The sequence below is a fragment of the Protopterus annectens genome, chromosome 1.part1 (assembly GCF_019279795.1).
Source record: "Protopterus annectens isolate FY-2018-M chromosome 1.part1, PAN1.0, whole genome shotgun sequence".
Classification (NCBI taxonomy): domain Eukaryota; kingdom Metazoa; phylum Chordata; order Ceratodontiformes; family Protopteridae; genus Protopterus; species Protopterus annectens.
The window spans coordinates 323,859,682-323,872,927 of NC_056726.1; positions in this window are offsets into that span (position 1 = coordinate 323,859,682).

The following is a 13,246-nucleotide window of genomic DNA, read 5'->3' on the forward strand; positions in this document are numbered from 1 at the left end:
GTTAGTTGATGGTTCACACTTGAGAAGTGAGATAAACATTGCAGTCCTTCATTCTTGTGGTACAAAGCCAGTTTTGATGGTATAATTGAAAAGTGACTCAAGTAGTCCTGATAGCTCATGTTACAAGCTATTTAGGAGGCATTCCTGGATATTGTCAGGACCCACTGAAGCTGTGTTTTTGGCTTCAGAGATTGCTGCCAAAACCTCTTTCCTTTTAGCACTTGGAAGGGGTAGTACTGCATGGGGGAATGGGGGCTGAAGTTTGAGCTGAAACTGTCAGTCAGCAAACTCACTATTTCACTGTACTCAATGAAGCTGGCACCATTGACCACCAGTTTGGCACACTGATATATACTGCCTTTGAGGCTTCACACACAGCTATAGAAGGCCTTGTGGTTATCTTTAGCCAGTGAGGCTACCTTGACCTCATAATTGGCCTCATTGGACTTAATTAGTCCTCTTAGTTTCCTATTTAGTTTAATTAGAGAGTTCCTATCATTATGGGAGTTGCTTTTCCTTATTTTACCCGTAATTCTTTTCGTTTTGTTATATACCCTATTAAGGTTAGGATTCTACTAGTGTGGTTTGTTTTTAGAGTTTGTTTTGGGCTTACTTCTAGTAGGTAGAGCAGCCTCTCTACAGTCATTTATATGGTTGCACAGGGTCTCTGTGAACAATTCTGCATAGGTTGCTTTGAGCTCAGGGTTGGGAGGTGCACTGCATTTTGACAAACTATCACTTAATAGGATGTAGTTTGCTCTGGTATAGTTCCTGTTACAAGGTTTTTCTGGGGTTACCGAGTTGATTTTTATTTAAAAGGAGACAGCTTTGTGGTCCAAATTTAGCAATGAGAACAAGACATTGGGGGGAAGGGATATTGGTGAGTGCCACATCCAGTATGTGTGAACCTCTGGTGGATGTGCACACTATCTGGTCAAGGGTATTTGTGTTAATAAAGTCCAGGAGTCATTGTGCCTACGAGTATGAGGTAATGTATGTTTCCTAATCTATAGAGGGGTTGTTATAGTCTTGCTTAAATAGGATATTTGCTTTAAAGGTAAGTGCCCCCCGTAAGTCTAGGTACAAGCTATGGGATTCTAGGGACATGGAGGATGACCTTGTGCTTTGTAGGATATGGTATGGGCCTTTGTCTGTGGTGATCTGCAGTGGATACATTCCAGGGCATTGTCCTGTTATACTTGTTGCTAATATAGATTGAGAGTCCTCATCTTTTGTCCCTGTATATGCAGCTGATGGTTTAAATGTGTGGAGGGCACTGAAACCTTGCTCTGCTGGAGTAGTTTCTGTGGATTTAAGCCATGTATTGGTAACAGCACAGATGTCTATATTCTCCAGAGTGAGGAGAGCTTGTACAGTGTGGAATTTCTTGTTTAGGCTCCGGGCATTGAGCAGTAACACATTTAGATTTCTTTGAGTTTTATTTGCTATGTTGGTAGGTTTGAAAATTTGATATTGCCTAAAACAAGCTCTAAAGGGTGGCTAAAGCTTTACCCAATATTCAGAACTCTAGGGGAGACAGATGCAGGCTATCCTGTGCAAAGCTACGTGGTTTGTTAACCATGTCCTCCCACGCTGACAAATATTGCATCTCCTGAAAAGACACCAGGAACTAAGCCAATTATTGAAGTCAGCCATCTTTTGTTTGCACTGTGGCATCATCCTTGGTGAAGGTAGAATGATGCTCAATGCAAGGCACATACCTGCCTGAGACACATATCTTAGGTCATTAACATCCACATAGACTAATATAGAATCATACTGGTACCTGTGGCTCAGTAACTTGAGAATGTGTGTGGAATGCATGGAAAACGAATCCCAGCAACATCCAATTACATCAGTCTTTCCTAGAACATAGAATGTCAATTAGAACAGCAACAGACAATGTTAAGGCTTTATACTTAAGGCGACGGGAGGTAGCCATGCCTTGGATCAATTGGCACTTTCATCTACAAGACCAAATACACAGACAGGTAACCACTCAGCACTTGATTTCCTAGTAACAAATATAAACACAGGTATATAAGCATCCATATACAACCAAACTCCATTAGTGACCATTGCTCAGTTATTTCTCTCTGGTCATTCAAGGCCAAAAAAAAAAACATTTACTGGTATATCCTTCCCTCAACATAAACTACCTAAACTCAATAACCCACTCAATAGCATTGACTGGTCTCTACTTTACAACCAAACTGACCCTAGCCAAACCCTATCAATGTTTATCTCTATCCTTTTTTAAAATACAGGACACCGTCCTTCCAGTCATGAAAAGAAGAGTAAGTATACATAAATGTCCTTGGACAACAGAGAACATAAAACAAAAGATCACGTAGAAGGACACGGCCGGGAATGCATGGACAATGAATCCCAACAACAATCAATTACATCAGACTTTCCTGGAACATAGAAAGTCAACTAGAGAGCAGCAAGTAGTGTTAAGGCTTTATACTTAAGACAAAGAGAGGTAGCCTATTCTTCTCAACCCAGGCTATTGTGGAAAGAAATAAAACACTTTATCATCATATCTAAAATATCCAGCAAATCAAATGCTAAAACAAACTTTTCCAAGGAATTTAAGCAATTGTTTACATCAGCTATAAAATACAACAAATTCCAAACTATCCATAATAATCCACAACATGACACAGGCAACACAAATTGACAAATGTGTCCCCTTGCCACATATGTGGCTACCTTTTCATTCTACCACCATCACACATAAATAAACGAAATCTCTACTCCTTTACATCAGCTATAAAGATGTCACATTCAGCATGCTATAGCCCACCTTTCTTACACTTGCTGCTGAGAAAATTCTGACAACGCTTAATCATATTATAATCTAGCCCTAGTCCCTAGCTTATTCATGCACTCAATTAACATTCCTCTCCCAAACGTTTTTCCCCCTCAGGGCTCAAAGACTTTAGACCTATAGTCAATCTGTGTCCTATCATAAAAATCTTTTCAAAATGTATTTATAACATTTGAAAGCCATATAAACAGCTATGGACTAATGTATGATGTTCAGCATGGCTTTAGAAACTCATTGACCATAATGAGAGTTCTAATTACTGCTGAATATATATGCGACATACATATGAATGAGATGCTAATATCAGGGGGTGCCTTTATTGAAAGGATAAAAGCCTTTGAGCTGTGGACTATAACCTTCTGCTACAAAACCATGAAGATAATACACTACTATGATTTGAAGGACAATACTGTTCAAATTTATGTTAACAACACTTAGACAAAGTGGTTTAGAGTACTTGAGTACCGCAAGTTCCGTACTTGGTTATTGTGGTTAATGACATTACCTCTAGATTTACCTAACCTCAACCTAGCAATGCATAAAGGTGACATACTAATGACTGACTCCAGTAAAACACGACAGCCCCAACGTAAGCTCCAAGCACGTTTCTCAAAATTATGTAACTGACTATAAATCAACAAATTCCTGTTGAATCCAAAGAACGCAACTTTATGATCTTTGCAATGCCTCAAAGACTTGCCACCTGCCCTCTTCTAACCATAAAGCAGTCTAAAGGTAATCTTAATCCTAACAGCATAAAACAAAGGTATTTAGGTACCATTCTAGATCTCTCTTTGAACTTCGCCCTTAACATTGATAATATTGTTACTAAAGTTACTTTGCACTAATACTTTGCTGTAAAATTACACATCTAATTTTTCATACTGAACAGGCAGCCTAAGCTAAAAATATGTGGAATATGGTCTGTGACTACTTTGTCTAAACGTATTTCGAAACACACACAAGCTGCAAACAGCAGAAAACAAAATGTGTAGATTTACCCTGCTAGCTGATATAAGCATGCTCCATTACGACCTCTTGAAACAAACCAAGTGGTTACTTATTACAAACTGAGTTACTCTGCTTCTCAACACATTGATATTTTAAATTCTTCACCAGGCTACTGCCTCCCAAGTAGATATGATTAACATTTATATTACTCTTGTGCATATAAGCTATTTTGTGTAACCTATATTAATCTTGTTGTGTATATAAGTGAGTTAAGCTTTAATGTGCAAATACTGATTGTGCTCTTCTTCTCTTTTTAGATGATAGTTGTTTTAAGATTGCTGACAAAGTAGTATCACTGCATAGTTTGTATGCAAAGTACTGCAATTGTATATTTTTGTTCATCTCTGTTTTCTTCGTATATTGCCAGCAATGTAAATGTAGCATATGATATGGAATGAAATTGATAAATTACTTTTAAATGTTGTACTTTTCATCATTACATGGGTTGTGACTGAAAAAGGTCAGTAGATCAGCTCATCTATGGTAAACTACTGCAATTAAAGTCAAAGTAAACTTTATTGTTATTTAGGACTACACATTTGTTGTGTCTTTTGGCTTTTCCCGGTTAGGGGTTGCCACAGCGGAACTCCGGTCCACTAATGATTGGTAGTTGATTTTTAGGTGCCGAGTTACCAGCCCTGATGCACAACCTTCAACGAAGGTACGCCCATTCATGTATGTCTCCATGCAGAAGACGCTGTAGGTGAGAATCGAACCGGACAACGTCTTACTGTGAGGGGACAACGCTACTGCAGCACCACCACCGCGGATTATTTAGAACTACACATGTGTAGCCTAAATGGAATTTTGTGCATCAGCTCAAGTCTTGAGAATGCAAAGCAAACAGCACATACAAGTAGAGGAATAAACATAACTAACAAATGCAATACAACTCCCAATGCACATAAGAAAGAGCAGAGACATTTACCAAACACTCAAATACAAAAAGAATATCTTCCCTAAGTTAAATAAACTACCCCATTTGAAGTAATACAAAACACACTACAGACTGAACAATGCCTAAGTTATTTATCTAATATTGTACTTGAGTGGGTTAAATAATACTGACAATGGATATAATAAATAAATATTGCACTTACTTGGAATATATATAAGTATATTTTGTACAAAAAAAAAATGACTTATTATGTGTCCAGACCCCTGGGACTAGTGCCCGTGTTCAGAAGTCTAATCACTGTGGGGTAAAAACTGTTATTGAATCTTGTAGTCCTGCAGCAGATGCTGTGATATCTTCTGCCCAATGCCAGATAACTAAACAGACCATGCGCAGGATGTGTTGTGTCTTGTATTATTTTGGCAACCTTTCAGATGCTTCTTGCAGAATCGAGTTGTTGTACCGATGGAAGACTGGAGCCCATTAGCTTCTCTGCAGCCCTCACAACTTTTCGTAACATCTTCTTTTCTATAACTGTGCAGCTTGCAAATCACTCTGTGAAGTTTCAGATGAGGATGCTCTCTATTGCAACTTTATAGAAGGTGGACAGGATATGAGGAGGAAGCTTAGCTTTCTTTAGTCTTCTAAAAAAGTGGAGACATTAGTGCACCTTCTTGACCAGCTGGCTGGTGTTTTCTGACCACGAGAGATCCTCTGATATGTGTACACCCAGGAATTTCATACTCTTAACCCTCTCCACACTCTCACCATTGATCCCGAGTGCTGCATGGTTTGTTCTCCTTATTTTGAAGTCGATGATAATCTATTTGGTCTTGCTTACATTCAGGTCAAGGTTGTTCCCCTTACACCAAATGATCAGCAATGCCATTTCCTCTCTGTACAAAGGAGGATGAGCCCCACGATTGTGGTGTCATCAGCAAACTGATGATATAGTCTGACTTGTGCTTAGCATAGCAGTCGTGGGTCAGGATAGTGAATAACAGTGGGCTGAGAACACATCACTGTGGAACCCTGGTGTTAATTGTGATGCACTTTGATGTGTTCTTACATGAACACACCCTCTGTGGTCTCTCAGTCAGGAAGTCCAGGATCCAATTACAGAGATGATTACGGATTCCTAAATGTGCCAGTTTTTCTATCAGTTGCATTGGTACCACCATATTAAATGCTGAAGTCTATGAACAGCATCCTCACATAGTTGTCTTTGCCCTCTGAATGCTCAAGGGAGATGAGTAGTGCTACTAATATGGCATCAGCTGTGGATTGGTTAGCTCTACACAAACTGCAGAGGGTTAAGATCAGGAGGTAGGCACGATGAAAGATGATTTTTGATCAGCCACTCAAAACATTTCATAACAGTCAATGTCAGAGTGACTGGTCTGTAGTCATTAGGGCTGGAGGGAGTGGTTGTCTTAGGTAGTGGGATGATATCAGTTTCCTTGTAGCATGAGGGTACTTTTGCCATGGCAAGAAAGGTGTTAAATATTTCCTTGAGCACTGTGCATAGTTGATCAGCACAACCTTTTAACACCTTGCCCAGTATGTTGTCTGAGCCAGTAGCCTTCCTGGGGCTCACTCTCCTTAGCTCTCTTCTTACCTCCTCTGTGCTGAGGCTGAGTATTGCATCCTTCTCATCATTGGATTGCTTTAGTGCCAACCTATTGTTTCTTTCCTCAAATCTACCAAAGAAGATGTTTAAACTGTCCAGGAATTTGATGCTGTCCTCACACTGTGCTGACCTGATTTTGTAGTCAGTGATCTCCTGTATGCCTTGCCATAGTCTCCTTGCATCCTTCATGTCATCAAAGTGGCTCTGTACCTTCCTGCCATACTCCCTCTTAGCCTCCTTTATACCCCTCCTCAGATTACCTCTTACTAGACTTAGATTTGTCATTAGCCCTGTATGCTGCATTTCTCTTCTTCAAAAGCTCATATACCTTAGGGGTGAGCCACAGCTTCTGGTTAGCTCTGATAGTGATACTCATGTTATATGTTACCCCATCAGTGCAGTTTGAAATGTATGCCATCACTCCCTCAGTGTATTCATCAATGTTCAGATGCTGATTCACTGTAGCTGCCTCCTTGAACATATCTCAGTTGGTTCTTTCAAAGCAGTCTTGGAGGGCCTCCATAGCAGCCTCAGGCCATACCCTGATTTGTTTCTTCGTAGGTTTCTCTCTAACCAGTGCATGTAGGCTGGTGATAGCAAGATGTATAATGGTCAGAGTTGCCCATTTGTGGAAGTTGCACTGCTTTGTAAGCTTTCTTTAAGTTTATGTACACCTTGTCCAGAATACTATCACCTCTTGTAGGAATGTCCACATACTGATGGTAGTGTGGGAGTACTTTTGTCAGATTTGGTAGCGTTGTCGCCTCACAGTAAGACATTGTCCTGTTTGATTCTCAGCTAGAGCATCTTCTGTGTGGAGACATGCGTGAATGGGCATACCTTCGTTGAAGGTTGTGCGTCAGGGCTGGCAACTCGGCACGTAAAAATCTACTGCCAATCATTAGTGGACCGGAGTTCTGCTGTGGTGACCCCTAACTGGGAAAAGCCAAAAGACACAACAACAACAACAACTTTATTAAAGTCACCAGCTGCCACATGTACAAAGTCAGGATATTTGCTTTGCAGCTCACCAGTATGACTACAGAGTTTATTTAGAGCCTCAGTGGCATTAGCACTAGGTGGGATATACACCACTGTTACACTGAACCCACTCAGCTTCCTGGGCAAGTAAAATGGTCTACATTTAATGGACAGGAACTTTACATTCTCACAGCAGTGTGATAGTATGATTTCACAGTTTCTGCACCATCTTTTATTAACAAAGATGCAGACTCCATCTCCTCTGGCCTTTCCACACAGTGTATGGTTTCTGTCTGCATGAAATGGCGTAAAAGTCTCTACATTTACTGCACTATCATTTACCTTGTTATGCAGCCACATCTCACTAATCAATAATAAACAAGTATTTCTCATCTTTTTCTTGCTGGTGAGTTCCAGTCTCAAGTAGTCTATCTTGCTATCCAGTGATCTCACATTAGCCAGTAGTACAGTTTGTAGTACAGGCTTGTAGGGGGTTGCTTTTAACTTTACATCAATATCTGCTCTGTAACCTCTTTTTCTTGTTCTCTGACATATCTTTCTCTTTTTCCTTGTCTAGCATATTCCAAAACCTTCTTCTACCAGTTTCAGGCACTTTAAAGTAAAGAGTTAAAATAAACAGCTGTTGTATCTCTGTGTAAATAGTAGGCCCCAGATACACTGCAGACTTTAAGGCATCCAACCAGCAACATGTAGATGTTGACTATTTAATTTCTAGTAACATATAAGTTATTGTACCTTCAAATGAAAGTGCAGAAACTGATTTTATCAAGATTTTCTGTGCAAAAGAAGACAAAATATGCATATCTGCAGAACGAGCCAACACAGCCGTAGGCACACAGGGCACCACCATCCATTTTTTTTAAATAAAATAAATAAATAAACAAATAACTAAATAAATAAATAACTAATAAGTATCACATGTTGAAGAGAAGCTTCATTTGTTGCTTATTTGTAAGAATCTGGCAATATGATTAAGTAAAAATTTTGTTTTTAATAAAGTCATTTTTTTGTTTTTTGTGATAATAGCACCAGAATCTTTGCTGTATTCTGTCTCTTAAAGGTTGCTAAGGGGTGGCCTGTGCCTGGCTTACAGGACAATGTCTGGCCAGGCTCTGATGGATAAGGTACACATTTGTAAATCAAACTGCATGAGGGTCACTTGCTCCAGGGATCTTAACCTAACCTCTGACATGAACAGGTCCTGCTGGAGAGATAGATATATCTTCCAGAGGCTGCTTCTTCTCTGGAACAAGCTTAGAATTCACGTGAAAGAGAGCCCCCCTCCCTGACCTTCTTCAAACGCAACCAATGGATGGGTGAGTGCAAATTCACTCCTGGGGTGACACCCAAGTCCCTCCAGGAAAGAAGAAGTAATTATTAACTACCATAGACTCTTACCTCTGTGAACTTCACTCATCTAACAACTGACAATTGGGACAACTTGGGATAAATAGGTCGATAGCCTAGTAACCTTCTATGAACCTATGAACCTATAGTATCTACATAAGCTCTCACCAGCTCAGGCAGATGGGATATGGGTTTAATGTGTTATCTAAAGGATAACACCTCAGGAGTGTAGCATTCCCTCCAATGCTGCTATACAGTCTTTAATATTAAAGCATGAATCCAGTTATCGGAACTCATAAAGTTGGTCTTCCTTGATGATATTAACTGTAGCACATTGGAAATGTGTGCTTCATTTATGCAGGTGATATTTGAGGTGATCTTTTACAAAGGATAGAGACTCTGTTGTCTTTGCTGTAGTGTCTACAACAATGATAGGCCCCACATTTCATAATCTGTGGAACTGCAGATCTGCTATCAAACCAGGTGCTTGTGACATTGCATAGTTCAGTGTACTATTGGAATAATAAGGCTTCATTGTTGTCTGCTTTGCTCTTTAGAGTTCGATCATTCTCTAGTGATACCCTGACCTCCTTTTGTTTGTATTTGTTGCCAATAAATTAAAGTCTATAGGAATTTGGATTGTGCTTAAAAGGACTTAGTACATGACATCCTTTGGAGGAAGGAAGCAGTCCAGAAACTGTAAAACAAGTGGAAACTCACACATCTCCTTCCAGCTGATACAAAACTACATACCATATCAATAAGATTACATTTTGGTGAGGAATGAATTGATAAAATGCTGTGCCAGACCTTTGGAACCTTTCAAGGCGATGGAAGGAGGTTGCTTAGCATCAAAGCAGCTTCATCACTGACTAGTGCATTTGATATGGCCTCCACAACATATAGCATCTTATGTAGAGTGGAGCACTTACGATTGTTAACTCCCTACATGAAGAATGATCAGCTGATACCTCTCACTGTAATCCTGCACTCTTTTTAAACTTGTACAGTATTATAGCTCTGGGCATGCAGGTCACAGTTTTTCCTTGCAAATTCTGTTCAGATGATTATCTGTAGTGTATCTCAGGGAATCACCATTCAGAAGTGCATTACCAGAATTTCTATGACGTTATGTGAACTGCAAAGGTTTGCACTCCAGTGGGGCATTTTAAATTCTGAGAACACTATGGGATACATCTTGTATATATAGATTCTTCTTGATGCTTTTCAGTGGAGTTATTTTTTTGACATTTACTTCAGATTTTGAAAACTTGTATATCTGTACTATACAGGTATGACTGCAATAATAATTTGAATTAGCACAGAATTTGATGTCTTGAGAGTCAAATTCAACTGAGCAGAAAAAAAAGTAATGTGTACTGATAATTGTATCTGCAGTCAGTTGCCCCTGAGACATGCAAACAATTTTATGTCTGAAAAGTAAAGAGCAACGTAACAGAACAAATAAGCAAACAAGGGAGAAAGGAGGAGGTATGCATCACACTGGAATATATTAAATGTTGATACATTTTGTACTTGCTTGTGTATATTGACCTGAAAGAGGTCTTAGAACACAGGGGAAAAAAAAAAAATATATATATATATATGTATAAGCTTCACCAAAAGTCATATAAAATAAGATCAGAAGAGATCAATGTGTACATGAAAGGAAATAGGCATTGGAAGTGATAAAAACACTCTCAAAGGTCTCCTCAAAGCCCAGGCGAGTACTATATTAACAATAAGCAACAACAAGAGGAAAAAAAATTAAAATGCAAGGTGGATAACTCAGAGGAAAAAAAAATGAAGGACCCCCCACATAAAACATGGAAACAAGAAAAAGTCTTCCTCAAGAGTTTGTAGTGTCAAAATATGTGATAAAATTAAAAATGGATGGCTATGATTTGCATAGGACTGTTTTTATGACAGGCAGGACTGTAATAAGCTACTGGTCAAGTAGGATATTCAGCGTATTCACTCGGTAAGGCACTGGCAGTCAAAATGCATCAAACTATGCTTATCTGTACATGTTTTTGTATTTCTATTATAGTCTTCCTGTTTGTGTAACTCGAAAACTGATTACAGTGTGCTTATTTGCTGTTCTTAATTATGTCTTGGGTCACATTTGAATCCAGACATATCTTGTATCTAGTAAGCTTAACAAATCATTTTGAAATGTAAAGGTAGTTTATCACTTCTATGTTTAAAATATTGTGCCAGAAGTTGTATTATCCAACAAATATTAGGTGTGAAATTCTGTGCCAGTGTTGTCAGATGTGCAAGTTACAGAAACAAAGCAAATCCATCATTTCTAAGCCACCATCATCTTTGAGGTATCCCCATTTGCTGAATTAAATCATTTGTTACAAATGCACACCTGTGGGTCATTAATCACCATGGAACACAAGACAGTATTCTGAAGAAAGAAGCATATAGCTTAGCTGTGTAGTTTATTTATTCAGGGTGTAAAATGTGTGAAAAAATTGTCTGAGACAAAGTTCAGAAATAAATACCCAGAAGATTTTTGTGTACCATCCTAATTGTTAACTACAATTTATGTTTCATAAACTAACTGTATGAAACTTCACTTAAGGAAAATGGAAACTGTTATAATATTATGTTTTTCTCTTGTTTTTAAACTTGAATAAGACCAGCACTGAACTCACTTTAGAAGTGTTACTGGAAGGAGGAACACTGTCTTGTTTGTATAAATAAGTATGGTTCATATTATGGTTACTGACATGAGTATAGTTAGTATTGTATATGAAGACAAAGTTTGATTTGTATTTATAGAAATATACTTCACATCTCCTCAAAGTATGTTTAGGAAATCTACAATACAAACAAATACATATTACATTACTGGTTATACGAAAAAAAAGTTAAATGTGGAAATTGGAGGTAAAATGCTTTTTCACCATTTCTGTGTAAATTAGTGAAAGTGGCGAATTTGTTGTGGTTTGTCAAACAAATTTATGGACCTCGTGTTCCACACTGGAAATAGTGTTCAGTTGCAGCCACATTTGTGTAACATCTCTAACATACATACCCTAAGTTGTTTGCTGCTTGCACTGTCAACCTGTTTATTTCAGGTTTTATTATTATTTAAGTTAGACTCAGAAAAGACAGTGTAAATAGAAATCACGTAACATAGCTTTAGAGATAACAAGGAACATTAACGCTTAGATGGAGAACAGGGAACAATACACTATAATGAAAATGTCCTGCAGTATAAACACTGATACAAACAACTTGTAGATTGTAGTTAGGTATGGAAATGGTGCAGTTAGGTTTGTGGAAATCAGGCATAACTGGTTTATAAATAAGTAGAAGCAATAGCTTGTCTAGCACACTTCATTTTATACAATCATAATACAGGTTTGCATTTTCTCTTTCATAGGTAAGTTATAACTATACCCTCATGGTATAGCATCTCAGCTCACTGGAATCTTTCGACAATTGTAGGCTGTCATACTAGAGAGCTTTCATGTGTACATTTATCATATGCAAAATGCATCATGTTCTTCCATAAACTAAGGGACAAGAGAGCTCAGAATTAATATCATTCAGTGACAAGGTCAATTGAAGGAAGGAGGTTATAAGTCTGACCTGTTACTAGAAGGGGGATGTAAAGTCAATGTGGCTGAACTAAGGCAGATTCTTCCATTTAGTAGTTAAGTATGTCTTAATGGTGCCAGCTAGCTGTGGAACTCAAATCTATTTTTATGTTTCAAGTTGCATGTGACAGGATATGCCAAAGGGAACCATACAGAAGAACATGCAAAAAGCTTCATGAGAAAAAATGCTTGATACTAAGGTGAATCCATGTTCCCAATTTTTTAGCATAGGGATAGTCCTACAATCAGAACTTATTGAAGGTCATCAGTGTACCCTTCACATCTAGTCTAGAGTCCTTCTGCAGACTGATGTGGGGACCATCACATTTACAAATGCTAATGTGCTTCCCATAGATGTAGCGTGACATACAGATTTCAGACTGTTTTCAGTTATTGAGAAAGATTTTGACTGTATGTGTCTTGCCAATAGTGGTGTGCAAATTCATCTACAGTTATGTGAGCCAAAGCAGTGTTCTTAGATATGAGCATGGTAATAATGTGTAGTACTTTAATAGGATCAGTAGTGACAGAAATGAACCACGTGCTTTTACTGTTGCTGAAACATAAAAGATCCCAGGTTTATGGAGGATTTGAACAAAGAATGGAGAAATGCATTCTCAGTCTGTAAGAGTGTCCGGAAATCTCTTTGAGGGATCCAATATTTGCCTTTCTAACATTAAAGGACTTCTTCATATCTTGCCCATTTAGTCTGGGTACTACATCAGCTAAGGTGGTGATTCCTTTCTCTTCCCAGCATACCTCTCAACTGACCAGATTTTTTGCCTCATGGTTTTAGTTTGTACCTCATAAAATTTGTCGTTTTCTGGCAAATCATTGAGGATTGAAGTCACTAAATAATGATATACATTTGAGTGTCAGCCTTCATATCCTTCAGAAAATGCATGCTAACA